Below are 16,624 nucleotides of genomic sequence, written 5' to 3'. Positions count from 1 at the left end.
AGGGTTCATTTACATTGGATCAGAAACCTTCAAATATCTTTCCCCAGCCCATTTAAACTCTCTCCAGAAAGGAATGAGGGGAGAGACAGGAACACCAAATCCATGGCTTGGTCATCTACCAGAATGTACCAGAGAATCTGAAAACACCCAGAATGCTGGTGCCACTCAGCCAGTGGCTCTTTAATGCTGACACTGAGCATGCTGTCTGGCGATGAACAACTTGTAAAGTATAGAAAACTGAGCGAGAAGGTCAAGATGTCCTTTAGTATACTGGCATCCAGAAGGATGAATGTGACAACCAGCTCCAAACCAAACTCCTGGCCTGCCAAGGAGTGCTGGCGTCTCTCCGTTTCCAGGTCTGTGAGACTTGGACCTTCGGAGTAGTATCACTTTCCTCGAGCCTCTCTCCTGGTATCCCCTGCAGGCCTCTCTGAATCAGTTCTTGGCAGTATAGGCTTGTCAGCAATGTAGCCTTGAGAAAGCTCATCTCTTCACCTGGACTTCTATGAAAACACGGTCTTGCTGAACTTGAGCTCACCATCCTCTGGGACAGCTGAGGCAGGGAGACAGCATACCAAAGGGGCATGGACATGGGCCTAGAGTCAGTCCTAGTCTCAGAAACCAGCCATTCATGAGCAGTACAGTGCCAAGCAGGCCCACCAGCCTGGTGTCTGCAGAAACTATCAGTTTGGTTCCTATCAGCCCTCTGCAGTGGGCTTCTTTCTTTAACAGAGAAAGTTACTTGGTGAGGAGGCCACAAGCCTCCTTCACAGCAGCAGTCTTGTGAAACTGTGGCAAGCAGAGGTCTCTGCAATCAGTTACTGATGAGCAGTGTCACCAGCTATGACTGTCCCAGAAACTTTCATTATGCAGGTTAAAGAAACACGCGATAGAATGAAGAACATGCAGTATGTTTGCAAAATACATTATATAATGCTGAGAAAATGCCAGCTGTCCACTTCAGGGGAACTGTGCAGAGGGTATCAGGAACAAAAAGCTCATCTAAGACCCTTTTGTGCTGCCCTAGGCACAGTTACATTCAGACAGACATTGCCGTTCTTCTTTTTTGCTCCTGCCTGTCTTTTTTATCAATGTAATGTGAACATATATATTTTGTTAACTGTATTTTCTGTATCCTTAGATTTCTAATATTTGGGGTCCCTACAAACCTGTCCAAGTTTTATATGCCCAACAACTCTCTTCATCAAACTCTCCCCACCAATCCCAAGTGTCCCCTGCCCAGTCACTCCAGAACCAGATCCCAACATCTAGTGAGTACCTCGGATTTCCAAAGCCTCCTGGAGATTATTCTGAACAGATAAACCATGTCCTTGATAAGGTGCCTGCCTAGACTTTCCTCTCACTCCTGTGTGCACACTGACCAGCACTGTTTTTCTGTTTGTTTTGTTTTCTCTGACCAGTGAGTACATGGTTATGTCCTGACCAGTGAGTACATGGTTATGCCCCTCTCTAGGAGCTGTAACTACAGCCTGCTTCCTCCTCCCAAGCCTTTCCCTCTTCCTTCTGTGGCCACACTGACTTCTCCATTCCATGGCCAACATGCACATTCTTAGAACAAACAGCAATAGGGAGAATTTCATTAATTCGCAGCACCGGGAATCAACCAAAATTATTAATTCAGCTCATCTCTCCCAGCTCCAAGCTGCTGTCTTAGTGCTCCTAGACTTCATCCCACATCGGTACTTAAGTAGTGCATTCTGCTAGCCTGATCTGTCTGCAGCCACACAAAAGGATGCAGCCTGTCCATGGCCTGGCTGCCAGCCAGTGAAGCTCCATGCATCCCTGTCCCGAGGCGGCCTCTCGCTGGCATTTAGTAACTCTTTCTACATTCAAAACCCAAGTATCACTGAACCCCCTGGTTGGAGGTTAGAGAGGAGGCCCGCCTTGGCTTTCAGTTTAGGGAAGATGGGAGGGTACATCTAAGAGCCCGCCCAGAGGGGGTTGGCCTGCTTGAAAGAAAGCCAAGGAACTCTTTTTCTGAAATGGATTAAGAAATAAGCTACTGGGAAAGATAACATCTGAAAATTGATACTGTCTCTTGCAGAGCTGGCCAAATCCCAAGAGAAGAGTGATGCTTCTTCAACTGTTAACAATTACTACCTTGTTATAGAGACAGGGAGGTTCGGTGGCCTCATTTCAGGCTATCTCAATGAAGCACACACTGCTCTTGGAAAAATGCCTGGCACCGTGAATCCTTAGACTTGAATCTACCGTTGTATTTTGTAGCGAAGTTGTGTGGTCCCGTGTAACCGCCATTCAGTTTGGGTGGAAGAAGTTCCAGTTCTTTCTTGCATCCCTGAACTGGGCAGGCAACCGGTATAAAGCTGCCTTCCCCCTGTGAGTCTCTCTGCAGGGCACACCCTGTTAGCAGGCCAGCCCCAAGTCACACAGCCAGCGAACCCACACACCTGGCTGCCAGTCTTAACGGGATGCCTGTTAGAGCCTCTGCCTTAGCAACCTTGGGTCCTTGGGACATAATTGTTCCTAAAAGCTCTGCAGAAAGAAGATGGCATGTTAAGCCATGCCTGTCTTTGGAAAAAGCAAGCTTTACTCACGGAATATTTACAACTGTGCTTACCTGATCTGCAGAGTTGGAACTGGGTTCCAGGGAGTGTAGGTGTTTAACTGCAGAGCTTGGAGAATGATGGAGTTGATTGCCCTGTTGATAGGATCGGTGTTGATATTTATTCTTTATTCTTTCAAATTAGGTTATAAAGAAAAGACTGAGGTTCCCTCCAGTACTGAGAATGAAAAGCATCCCTAGTTAAACTAAAACAGTCATCACTTAGTCTTCTTTTTTCTCCTTCTGAGCATGGGTATTCCAGTCAGCTGCATAGCGAGGGCAGTCTGCTCTTAACCTAATCCAGGTAATCCAGTTACCTGATGCCAGAGGGGCTTGAATGGGTAAAGTGTTCCTTTAGCTATGTCAGTAAAACATAACCTCTGACCCCAGCACAAAATAGGGATATAAGAAGGAAAGCCAGCCTTGTTCTCAGGTGATGAGGAAAGTCAGCTGGCAGTAAGTCATTGTAATACTTTGATTTATTAGTTTCTTGGTATTAAGTAGAAAGTTTCTTTTTTTAAAATTTCTGTACTGAAATATTTGAGTTTTTGTCCCCCTCCCCAATTCCTATTTATTTGTAATTTGCCATGGAAATTCAGATAGGTGATGAGCCCAAATGTAGATATTTTAAAATTTGATCTTTTTTTGTTTTGTTTTGTTGTTTTAGTTGAACTGAAAACTATTGGGTAATGAGCCATTCATAGTTTTTAACCAGATATCATAATATGAAATTTTCAAGAAGATTCTCCTCTGGTCTTTTGTTTGCATCTGTTCATCCTTCTTTCAGATATACATGTGTGCAAATACTTATACCTTCTCTTTGCAGAGGGTCTGAGTTGTCCATAGTAGGCTTTTGATCATTAAGAAGGGAGACATCCCAAGATGGAGGGAGTGGCTCGGCAGGTAAAGCACTCTGTGTGCAGCATGATGCCTGAGTTCCAATGCATAGGGCCAGCATAGAGCCAGGCACGGTAGAGCATGGCTGTAATCGCATGCTTCTGCAGCAGGGAAGGAGGCGGAAATGGGGAAATCTCTAGAAGCTCAGGGAGCTAGCAAGCATGGTATGTGTTTTAGCGCACAACAAAGAGAATCTCAAACAAGATGGAATGCTTGTAGTCACACACATAAACACACACACATCCTACAAACACATACCACATACACAAAAGGAGAGAAGCCCCCGTGTGCCTCTGTGAAGGGAAGTTACCGCAGAAGAGACAGTCTCCTTAGGAGCGAGGCTCATGAACACTGGCCATGCAACTGAGCAGTGCAGCAGGGCCCTGTTAGCCCATCCCTCTGGCCAGGTCATCTGTGAACTCTTCAGGCACAGGCGTCTGACTTATGTCAGATCCTCTGCAAAAGGAAGGGAAAATATGTGAACATAATCATAGCAATAAGAGGGGTGAGCAGGTAGAGAATAAAAACTGAGGAGAGTCTTATTTCTAAAGGTTCCGTAATATAATGTCTGATTTAGAACTACAAATGTTATTACTAGTACAGTTTGCAGGACGTCAGCACTGGAGGACACATGGCTCCACCCAGCACCGTACACTGCTTTTTGCATCCGGTCTTCAGAAGAAGTGATCAGAGCTCATTTGTTAGCAGATGGCTGCTGGTGGCCAGAGCTCCCTCTCCTCAGTGGCAGCTGCCCTCCAGTCACATGTCACACTGGTGCTAGTGTAGCTAGCTAGGAGTCAAAGGCACCAGTTCATACATTGCTGGCAGCTTCTTTCAGATGAGATCATAACTAGACAGGTACAACGTAAACCACCTCTAGCATAGTCTCAGAATATAATATTAATAAAATAGAATATTAGTAAAACAAAGATGAAACATGAAGGGAAACTCAGCGTCAAGAAATGAAAAGATTCGATTTTTTTTAAAAAAAAATTAGTGGTCAAATAAACTACAGTTGAGGTAAAACTTGGTCCTGAGTGTTGTATTAACCAGAAGAAAAGGAAACCTGATGTAAATCTGAGCTCTCATTACCTGAAAGGGCGTGCTCAGTAGTAGAGTACTTGCCTAGCATGCACCAGGCTCAGGGTTTGCTTTCCCAGCACTACAAAAAATAAAAATAAAAAAACCTACAGGAGGGTAAAAAATCAAGCTTTTTCCTAGCTCTTATTCCAAAGTAACTATTTAGCATTCTTTATGTAGAGTTCACCGAATGAAGTAATATTACTCTTAGCCAGCTAGCCCAGAAATGTGTTTCATTTGGCAACTTTCTGACATGATGTACGTGCAGGAAAAATACTATGGTGCGTGTCAGTAAAGATGGCACCAGGACAGGACAAAGCCAGTAGTCACATAATCCAGGGGTAAGATAACGACTGCCTAGAGGACTTTATGGATTACATGTGTCTTGGGCCATCCTAAATATAGCTTCTCTGGGGGCTGGTTGTACACTTAGGCAGGCGCTGATACCCTCCTCCCGGTCTCTCCTCTGGCTGCATGATACCGAGGCACCCACATGGTTGGGAAGCAGGTGACAGAAGTGCTGTCTCCACATCATACAGCCTTTGTGTTCAGGTCCTATATTTACATAAATAGGTTCTGCTGTCTGGAGACCGTGTCTCTCTCCCTGTCTCTCTCTCCCTCCTTCTCTCCCTCCCCCATCCCTCCCTCTGCCTCTTCATCTCTACTTGTCTGGCCTGAGCATCTTCCCTCCTGCCCAACCCTCTCCTGTTCCCACTGTTCCCACTCTGATGTGACTTAGTGTCTTTGAGTTTGCTCTGGCAGAGCTGACTGTTGTTCTCATACTCAGCCTTCATGGATCACTTTACTGTCTTGCCAGTCTCTGGAAGGCAGAAATCAGGTCTAGTCTGAAATCCCAGCATAGTATCCAGAATACAACAGACACTTAAGAAGTTCTGCTGAGGACGTGAGTGGGTGAATGCCACACTTCTTCCTTTGTTTATTCTGCTAATATTTGGGTGTCTGCATACATTTGTAAACTCTTCCCATCCTGGGGGACCCAGTTAAACTTTTCTTCCTCCAGTAAACCTTAAATGTAAAATTTCATTTATCTTATCAGTTTTCAGTCCCCTGAGACTTAACAGTTTATATCATCAAGTTTAACAGTTTTTATATTCTGGCATCTCTTTTTTTATTTTTTATTTTTTTATATTAATTACAGTTTATTCACTTTATCCCAGCTGTAGCCCCCTCTCTCACTCCCTCCCAATCCTAACCTCCCTCATCTCTCATGTCCCTCTCCAAGTCCACTGAGAGGAGAGGTTCTCCTCCCCCTCTGTCTGACCCCCAGCCTATCAGGTCTCCTCAGGACTGGCTGCATTGTCTTCCTCTGTGGCCTGGTAAGGCTGTTCCCCCACCAGGGGGTGGTGATCAAAGAGCCAGCCACTGAGTTCATGTCAGAGACAGTCCCTGTTCCCCTTACTAGGGAACCCACCTAGAGACTGAGCTGACATGGGCTACATCTGTGCAGGGGTTCTAGGTTATCTCCGTGCATGGTCCTTGGTTATTTTGGCATCTCTTCTATACCCCTTAGAGCACTTTCATGGTTTTATCACTGAGATGATATTTTTTTACATATATGTATGTATTTAAAATTTGAACTTTCCATGTATGTATGTCAGGTGTCTCTCATCGTATACTGCGTCTGCTGTGACTAGTGCTGAGCATCTTGTGAGGTGTATCAGCACACTTCTAGAGCAATGCACTTTACATTTCTGTATGTAGTGGGCTCAGAACAGAACCAAAGCTCTTTTAGCTTTTAGCTCTTCCACTTGTACTTAAATTCAGTCCCATGTGGTATTAGTATTGTCACTGTCAGTAACCATGTCTTAAGCTCTCAAATAATTCAGAATACAAAGTGGAAATTGAACGATTCTGAAAGTAGGCCAACCAATATGGTGTCTATCGCTTCCCAGTCGGCAACTTTGTACATCCACTAACTTTGAGCCTTGGTTTCCTCCTCTGTATGATAAACATTAAAATGTTCATCTTCAGGATAGAGCTACCCAGTTTTAAAGTAGTTACAGAGCTTGGATAGACATTTCTCCAAGGAGAGACCACCAAAGGCCAGTACATGTGAAAAGACTCCCCTACTGATCACAAGGGAAGTGCAAGTCAGACCCACAGTGACAACACCTCATACCCCTCAGGGTAGCTGCCATTACACAAGTCAGTCCACCAAGGACTAGAGAAGAGAGTGAGAGTTTAATGAACACAGATTTACAAAATGAAGTAGGGATGCCTACATTTCAGTTTTATCATAGCTTCATGAAGCTGAACCATGATTTAGATTGTCAACATGTTAAGTTGTATGTTCTTTGTAATCTGTTAATGTTTCCAAAGTGAGTGCAGACTGTGTGTAATGTTCCCAGTGCCACAGAAAAGGGGGTGTTACTAGCTCACTTGTATATCTTGGAAAAACATGGGGAGGAAAAGAAGTTAGATAGCCTGCCTAAACTATGTGGACAGTGGTGGGGCTGAAATTCAGACACAAGCAGCTGTAACCCAGACCCTGCCTCTGAGCACTGAGCCCCTCAACTGTCTTAGTTTTATCAGCTTCCTTTCCTAGTGGAGCTGCTGGTCAGTCTGGCCTGAGTCTCCCTGCAAAGTCTGGCTATCATCACTAAAGGCTCCAGTATTTCTGGCAGTATGTAAATGTATGTGGATCAGGCCATCTTGCTATAAGCTAACTTTAAAATATATATGCGTATAAATATTTTGTCACAGGGATCAGAAAAGAGCATTGGATCCTATAACAGTAACTTCCATTTGCCAGATGTAATTGTCATCTCAGAGGCTTACTGCTGAATAAGCTCACCCCTTTCTAGTTCTTTCTGAGTTCTGGCTGAATGGTTCAACTCAGCTGTTCTGGCTCAAACTCCTCTTCAAGCTGACTGTTTCAATTTGGCTTCTCTCAGCTCCTCACTGTATTGTTCTGCTTTGCCTCAAACTAACTCTGGCCATTTATTCTAATCTTCTGGCTCCATATTCTCTGACTTCAACTGCCTCTGCATGAACTCATGAACGAACTCAACTCCACTGTACTACACTCATTCAACTGAACTCCCAACTGATTGCCAACTGGCCAACCTCAACTCAACTGTACTGTCTTCTCTACTGAGCTCTCTACTGTACTCTACTGTCTGAACTCTGCTGTACTGCTCTTCAGCAGTTTCTCTTTCCTGTCCTTGTGATAGTTGGGTATATTCTACCTCTGACTCATTCTGTCAAGTCTTTCTCTGATTCGTCACTTAGTCTGCCCCTCAATTAGAGGTCATATTCATACAAGGGTGCTTCCTTCTACAAACTACCTTTACCTCCATTGTGTGGGATTAAAGGTGTGTATTAAGAGCATGTCTGAATTCCATCCAGAGAGATTAAAGGTATGTGGCATGTCTGCATTCTAGCCAGATCACACAGACCTAGAAGGTCTTTGGATATGATCAGATCAGCCAGGCTGCTGGATTAAATTTTCTCTACAGGATCCCTTGGGCCTGGAGTCACAGATGGTTGTGACCGATCTGTAGATACTAGAAGTTGAACCCCAGTCCTCTGCATGAGCAGTCAGTGTTCCTAATGCTGAGCTCCAGTTCTTGACCCTTCTTTGCCCACATCCTAGCCAGCATATGGCATTGGGTCCATTACGTGGAGGTTTCAGAAATACATGAGAGTCTCCATCTTCCTGGCAGAATTAGAAGGGAAAATGAGCCAGAGATAGAAAAACCCAATTGTAGATGTTTGTTCATTTGAAATAACATCATTTTCTTGGTGCACTGTTACAGAGATATGCCATGTCCATTTCCTGAGTTGTGTGCAGGTCACTCTGGGCTGTCCTGTAGCAAAGGAGGGGCTAGGCTGTTTAACTACCCAGACCTGCATTATGAGCTTATTTTGCCACCGAAGAGATTCTGTTTGCAGATGTAACCAGGTTTGCTCACAGTGTGGCTACTCTTAAGAACTGAAAGAGGCTCCTAACGATCCCTGTTTCATTTGAAGAAAAGCTTTCTTATGCTCAAGTCTTGACTGAGATTCTCCAAAAAGAGAAGTAGTGGGGCCTCCTAACTAATGATAACTCAAAGCAAGCGTTTACTCAGCAGTGCTGCTCTGGAAGGTTAGAGAGAAGTTAAAAGTAGTGAATGCAGATGCTGTCCAATAGTAAGTGGTACACTAGTAGGCTAGAACTCAAAGTCCAGAAATGAATCTGTGCATGATGCCATGGACTGCCAGCCAGACAACCAGAACTCTACAGTGGAGAAAGAATAGTCTTATCAACAGATAGCCCCAGGACAATGGGCTGTCCACCCGCAAAAGAATGAAGTTGGATCCTAGTTCGTGCTGTACATAAAAATTAACCCCAGGTTGTCAGAATACAAGTATTAAAGCTAACATCGTACATTTTTATGACTTTGACTAAGCAGCAGTTTCCTTTTTTAATTAATTAATTTATTTATTTATTTTTATTTTATGTGCCTTGGTGTTAGCCAGCATGTATGTCTGTGTGAGGATGTCAGCTCTTGGAATTCCAGACAGCTGTGAGCTGCTATGTGGGTGCTGGGAGTTGAACCTGGGTCCTCTGGAAAAGCAATCAGTACTCTTAACTGCTGAGCCATCTCTCCAGCTTCCCAGCAGTTTCTTTAATACTGCCCCATAAAGCACACGAAACAATGGAATTAGAGTGGATCCCATCAAAAAGTTTGCAGTGGGGTGCTTCAGAAGGCACCGTCAAGAAAAGCACAGACTAAAAAGGGGGGGAGGTTTGGGGAAATGGGTCAGTGTGTCAGAGCATTTGCTGCACAAGCATGAGGATCTGAGTTCAAATTCAGCACCAGTGAGGGGATGGACAGAGACAGATCCCTGGGGCTTACTGCACACCACTCTAGCTCCAGGTCCAGTGAGAGACCCTGTCTCAGGGGAACAAAGTGGAGAGTAATAAAACAGAGTGTATCATGTCCTCCTCTGGCCCCTGCACACAGGGGCCACACAAACTTGCACGCATGCATGCATATACCACACCAAAGCGCACACAAAGGTTCAATGTGGAAGAAAATAACTGCAAATCATATATATGGCAGAAGACTTTATTCAGAATATATTCAGCATTCTTACAACTCAACAATAAAAGGACAGGCAATTTTTTAAATGATCTAAGGATTTCAAAGACATCCCTTTAAAGAACATGTGCAAATGGCCAATAGCCACCTAGAAAAGATGTGTCATTAGGAGAATGCAGATCAGAACCACTTCACACCCAGGGGGGAGCTATAATCAGAGCTAGGTAATGACAAGTGTGGGTGAAGATGGAGAAAAATTGGAATCTTTACACACTGCTGATGAGACTGTAAAATGGTGTTGCTGCTTTGGAAAAAGTTGGCAGTCCCCCAGGGTTAAATCCGCAGTTGCCAATTAACCCAGCCACCCCGTAGGGGAGGGTATATTTGAGCGCGTGAATATGTGGCGGCATTACTCTTAAGAGCCATTATGTGGAAGCAGCCTGATGTCTACCCAATAATAAAAAGTGAAATATAGTATACATGTGGCTATAAAAAGAATAAAATACTGATACACTGCAGTCTGGGCGTGCTTTGAAAACATGGAGTAAAGCCAGCCACAGAGTACCACATGACACAATCCTATTAATGTCAAATGTACAGGTTGAATGTGGTGGCACATGCCTGTTATCTTAACACTCAAGGCCTAGAGTAAGAGGATTCTGAGTCTGAAGACAGCGTAGGCTACAAAGACACTAAAACAAACAGAATGTACAGAATAGATGATTCCAGAGAGACTAAAAGTACTAGTGGTGGTCCTGGGCTGGGTGGGGGAGAGAGAGCGGGGGTGACTTTCTGGAAAAATGAGAACTTCCTAAGATTCAAGCTTCTTGTGGTAATCTCATAACTCTATGATAAAAACTCTTAGATTCTGGATATTAGCCCTCTGTCAGATATAGGGTTGGTGAAGATCCTTTCCCAATCTGTAGGCTGTCATTTTGTTCTGACAACACTGTCTTTTGGTTTTCAGTTTCATGAGGTCCCATTTAATGATTGTTGCTCTTAGAGCCTGTGCTGTTGGTGTTCTGTTCAAGAAGTTGTCTCCTGTGCCAGCGAGTTCAAGGCTCTTCCCCACTTTTTCTTCTAACCTATTCGGTGTGTCTGATTTTATGTTAAGGTCTTTGACCCACTTGGACTTTAGTTTTGTGGAGAGTGATAAGTATGGATCTTTTTGCATTTTTCTACATGTAGACATCCAGTTAGGCCAGCGCCATTTGTTGAAGATGCTATCTTTCTTCCATTGTATGGTTTTGGCATCTTTGTCAAAAATTAGGTGTCCATAAGAGTAAAGGTTTATTTCTAGGTCTTCTATTTGATTCCATTGATCCACCAGCCTGTTTCTATGCCAGTACCATGAAGCTTTTATTACTGTTGCTCTATAGTACAGCTTGAGATGAGAGACCTCCAGAAGATCTTTCATTGTAGAGAATTGTTTTAGCGATTCTAGGCTTCTTGTTATTCCATATGAAGTTGGAAATTTTTCTTTCAAGATCTGTAAAGAATTGTGTTGTTAATTTTATGGGAATTGCATTGAATCTGTAGATTGCTTTCGGTAAGGTGGCCATTTTTATGTTACTCCTGCCAATACCCAGAATATATAAAGAACTCAAGAAGTTAAACAGCAACAAATCAAGTAATCCAACTTAAAAATGGGGAACAGAGCTAAACAGAAAATTCTCAATGGAGGAACATCGAATGGCAGAGAAGCACTTAAAAGAAATGTTCAGTGTCCTTAGTCATCAGGGAAATGCAAATCAAAACGACCCTGAGATTTCACCTTACATCCATCAGAATGGCTAAAGACCAAAAATTCAAGTGACAACACTTGCTGGAGAGGATGTGGAGAAAGAAGAACCTTACTCCATTGCTGGTGGGAATGTAAACTTGTACAACCACTTTGGTTGTACAAATCAGTCAGTCTGGCGCTTTCTCATACAATTAGGAATAGTGCTACCTCAAGATCCAGCTATACTACTCCTGGGCATATATCCAAAATATGCTCAAGTATACAAGGACATTTGCTCAACCGTGTTCGTAGCAGCTTTATTCATAATAGCCAGAATCTGGAATCAACCCAGATGTCCCTCAATTGAGGAATGGATACAGAAATTATAGTACATTTACGCAATGGAATACTACTCAACAATTAAAAACAAGGAAATCACGAAATTTGCAGGCAAATGGTGGAAACTAGAAAAGATCGTCCTGAGTGAGGTATCCCAGAAGCAGAAAGACACATGGTATATACTCACTTATAAGTGGATATTAGACATATAATATAGGATAAACATACTAAAATCTGTACACCTAAAGAAGCTAAGCAAGAAGGAGGACCCTGGGTAAGAAGTTCAATCCTCATTCAGAAAGGCAAATGGGGTAGACATCAGAGGAGGGTGAAAACAGGAAACAGGACAGGAGCCTACCACAGAGGGCCTCTAAAAGACTCTACCCAGCAGGGTATTAAAGCAGATGCTGAGACTCATAGCCAAACTTTGGGCAGAGTGCAGGGAATCTTAGGAAAGAAGGGGGAGATAGAAAGACCTGGAGTGGAAAGGAGCTCCACAAGGAGAGCAACAGGACCAAAAAATCTGGGCCCAGGAGTCTTTTCTAAGACTGATACTCCAACCATGGACCATGCATGGAGATAACCTAGAACCGCTACACAGTTGTAGCCCATGGCAGCTCAGTCTCCAAATGGGCTTCCTAGTAAGGGGAACAAGAGCTGTCTCTGACATGAATTCAGTGGATGGCTCTTTAATCACCTCCCCGCTGAGGGGGAACCATCTTACCAGGCTACAGAGGAAGACAATCCATCCAGTTCTGATGAGACCTGATAGGCTAGAGTCAGATGGAAAGGGGGGAGGACCTCCCCTATCAGTGGACTGGGAAAGGGGCACAGGAGGAGAAGAGGGTGGGCAGACGGGACTAGGAGAGGATGAGGGAGGGGGCTACAGCTAGGATACAAAGTGAATAAATTGTAATAAATTAAAAAAAGTTAAAAAAGAAATGTTGAACATAGCCATTAGGAAAATGCAAATAAAAAAAAAAAAAACTCTTGGGTTACTTACTCCTAAGTGGGAGGGTTTTAGTCAGGTGTGAAATATAGCCAAAGATAGTAGCACACACTTTGTAACCCCAGCAGGGAAGCCGGTAATCCAGGGTCATCCTCCACTGCATAGTCTGAGTTCAGAATCATCTTAGGCAACCTGAGGGAGGCCCTGTCTTAAAGAGAAAGAAAAAAAAAAAAAGATGTAAAATCAAGAGCTAGGTATGGTGGCTCATGCCTTAACATCTCTGCACTTAGGAATAGAAGATATAAGGATATTAAGCCATGAGTTTAAGACCAGCCTGGGCAACATAGTAAATTCTAGGCCAGCCTGACCTAACAGGCTTTTTCAAAACAAAACAAAAAGCCTTCGGTGTCAGCAGTGAATTTTTTACTTTTTTTTTTTTTTTTTTTTTTAACCTATACTCTCAAAAGCAGCTAAAGGGCTGGAGCTATGGCTTAGAGCTTAAGAGCATGGATGGCTGCTCCAATAGTCTGTACCCCCTCAGAGAGCTCCCAACTGTCTGTTACTTCTGCTTCCAGGGCATCTGATGCCTCTGGCCAACTTGGGCACCAGCACAGAAATGCACCCACTTATACATATTTAAAAGTAATAAAAAAACATATCTTTAGAAATAAAGTTAATAAACAATTTCTGATAGAAATTTAAGGGTTGGTTTGAAATGCTTATTTATTGTGTGTCCTGTTCGTGAAACACAATATTGGTTTATCCAGCAGTATTTGTCCATTTTATTTTAGGTATGCTTTAAGGTGTTAAGAAGAAAGTCTTGGGGGCCCATGTTGCCCACAGTGTCTGACACCGCCAAGCAAGCTACATGCGTTTGGTGCATGGCAGCTGTTCCTGGGCCTGGCCTCACTTTCATGTCCCTGTTGGGAAAGGTGTCGGCTCTAGGGGACTTCATGGCTCAGGGAACCTTGACTATGGCTTCAAGGCCTTAAGCTTCACCTCATGCCCCAAATCCGTGAGGGAGCAGCTGAGAACTGGCTGGTTGGCCCCCGCTTGCTTCCCTGCCCTTGGTAATCCCTCCCTCCACATAGCCCTGCCCCTGATCATTGTGGCTGAACAAGTGTTCACTAAACAGTGTGGCTGAACAAGTGGTTTGGTCTTTGAAAGGTGACTCCCAGAGATACCGTAAGGGACCGGGGCTGGCCAGGCTGTTCCTGGTACTCTGTGGAGCGGCAGACATTTCCCTGGCCAGCCTTCTGCAGTCATGCCTAGGTTGAAAAAGTGGGACCTGCTGATGACTCCCCCAGGGCTCCTGGCCTTACTGCCCATATCATTAGGGAACCCTGCATTTCCGTGTTAACCAAAGGAGCCATGGGCTTCAGTCATCCTGGTGCATACTATGAGCTTCTGTTCTGACACTTGAGGCACAAGCAGCTGTGATGGATGGGGGGAAAGTAGATACACATACTCTGTATGTGTGTGCACATGTATGTGTTCTGTCATACAGGGAGTGTTACCTCGCCAAGATGACAGCTTTCCTTAATTCATCTGTCTCTCTCGGTTCATAGAAAGACAAAATCCCCTTTTATTAGTATTCTCCCATTTTCTGTTTTCAGCACTTGGAATTAAGCTAATTCTGATTTCTCCCTGTCCACAATCGAGGTATCAGGATTCTAAATCACATTTCCAAGCAACTGCTTCCTCGTGGCTCCAGGGAAGGAGCGCAGCTGTGTCCCTGGGTGAAGGAGGTCTGGAGCCTGCCACATGTCCCCACCTCTGCTGTTGTCAGGTGCAGAAAAGGGCAGACAGCCTCTCTTCTGACAGTCCCAGCTCTCCCCTTGGTTGTGTAGGAAGGGGAGGGTGTAGCAGGAAGAGGCCTGTGCCCTGGTCATGGGAGTTTTGAAAGCAGCCGAAGCCTAGTGTGATGAAGAGCAGGTTAACCCTGCTCTTTCATTTCCCTTCCTGAAAGAGCAAGGCAGGAATGGGCTGTGAAGTATTCGGTTTCACATCTGTTCCAGGAATTAGCCTCACATAAATCCACTTTTCTTTTAAGCATCCCAAGAGCTCCTCTCTCCCTATTGACTCCCCCGCCCCCAGCCTGCCTAGGACAGCTGAAGGGCTCCCAGAGAGATCATCCCATTGATCTTTGTCATTGCTACCAAAAGAGAGAATCTCGGGGTCTTAGAAGTCAGAATGTTCGTGGGGTCAGTGTGAGCTACTGTAGAATGTGAGGTGCATACCAACAGCGTGGTGTGCCAAAAAGAAGGCTGCATTTAGAGGGGGAGAGCTGCTTCTCACCTTTGTGTGAGCTTCCACCCACCCCCTCTCCGCTGGTAAAATCGGGACCATGTTTCCCAAAGTGTATTCAGAATGTACAGGCTCCCACCTCCAACTGCTCTGAGGAAGGCGGCCTTTGACTGCCAGTCCTGAAAGGCCCATTTTAAAGACTCTGAAGAGCCCGTCCTCCAAGAGACTATAAAGAAGTATCTCAAATCTGTGTGACCTGGAGCCATTTGCCCTACAATGCTGAGTAATATCTTGACATTTTGAGAAATGAGGTTACATTTCTCCAAATGCTGCAAATCTATAACCCATCGTGTGATACATTTGCTGTATTCAGTTTAACTTTCTGGCTTCCATATCTCATTCAAGGGGGGGAAAAAAAAAGACAAATAAGTTTCCTACATGACAAGGTGATTTCTAGTGTTTAAAAAAAAAAAACAAAACAAAAAAACAGCACAGAGTTATAGGTAGAATTAGGAGACAGTGCCAGGTGTGGTGGCCATACCTTTAATCCTAGTCCTCAGGAAGCAGAAGGAGATGAACCTCAGAGTTTGAGGGTCAACCTGATTTACACAGGGAGTCATATGCCAACCCAAGCTGCAGTGTTGAGAATGTGCTTCAAACAGCAACAGAAGTTCTGGGATCTGGGGCTTGCGCTTTCTCCCTCCACCTTTCAGGTGTTTGTTCTCATATGGTTTGGGGTTGTATGGTTCTGTTAATTCTGTGAATTCATTATGCCCACCCCAGAGTGCCAGTGTAGTCGGTCAGTGCCCAGTATTCACGTGTTCACCCTAGTATTTGACACACACAGGAAATAACACAATGACTAGATCAAAAGTCCCTAACCTACAGTTCCTTTATAAGCATATATAAGAAGAAATTAAATTGCCAGTTTTATAAGGCAAAAAATGGTTGTAAATTCTCCCTAAATTAGTATGTTTCTTAATTAAATTTCTACTGAAAGATATATAACTGGGAATTAAGGAGCAACTGGATTAGGGACTGCATGGGAAATGTATGAGAGGGAATGGAAAAATAGAAACAAGCAAAGGTCCTCTTGCCTTGAGAAACTGCAATATTTTTATTATTTGCTAATTTTACATGTGTGTATCGTGTGTTTTGGTCACAATCACAGTCCTTCTTCCCTCTTACCTACTGGCCCTTTCACTCCTGCTGACCCCCTTCTCACCAACAAGTTCCCCTCCCTTTTGTGTGTGTTTGTGATCCTCCTGGAATAGCCGGAGGTGCTCGCAATGAGTCAGAGAAAGTGTTTTTCCTGGAGCATGGTATAACCAGTGCCTAAATTACTGTGGAAAAGGACACCCCTTTTTTGGTAGCTATTATTGGTATTAGGAACATATTTAAGACATTGATCTTCAGCGTTGAGTTTTGAGTTTGATAATGTGAAACACACACACACACACACACACACACAAAAGTGAACAACTGGCTGAGGAAGACACTGAGTTACCTAAGCTCTGGTCTCCACACATAGGAGCACTGGCATGACCTTGCACATAAATTTGTGCACACATATATGAAAAAGGGTCTCTTAAGAATAACTGTTTCACCGGGCGGTAGGGGTGCATGCCTTTAATCCCAGCACACAGGAGGCAAAGGCAGGCAGATATCTATGAGTTCAAGGCCAGCCTAGTCTACAGAGTAAATATCAGGACAGTCAAGGCTACACAGAGAAACCTTGTCTTGAAAAATAGAAAGAG

The 16,624-nt window shown here is 44.1% G+C and overlaps 1 protein-coding gene across 9 annotated transcripts in view; it reads left to right on the top strand.

Annotated features, from left to right (window-relative positions):
• The window catches only part of Ttll5 (tubulin tyrosine ligase like 5), a 247,553-nt gene that overhangs the window by 217,051 nt on the left and 13,878 nt on the right, over positions 1 to 16,624 (top strand). The window lies entirely within an intron of this gene.

This window comes from Psammomys obesus, unplaced genomic scaffold (genome assembly GCF_907164565.1).
Source record: "Psammomys obesus unplaced genomic scaffold, mPsaObe1.curated_primary_1811, whole genome shotgun sequence".
Taxonomy (NCBI): domain Eukaryota; kingdom Metazoa; phylum Chordata; class Mammalia; order Rodentia; family Muridae; genus Psammomys; species Psammomys obesus.
This window is presented reverse-complemented; position numbering and strand designations above follow the sequence as displayed.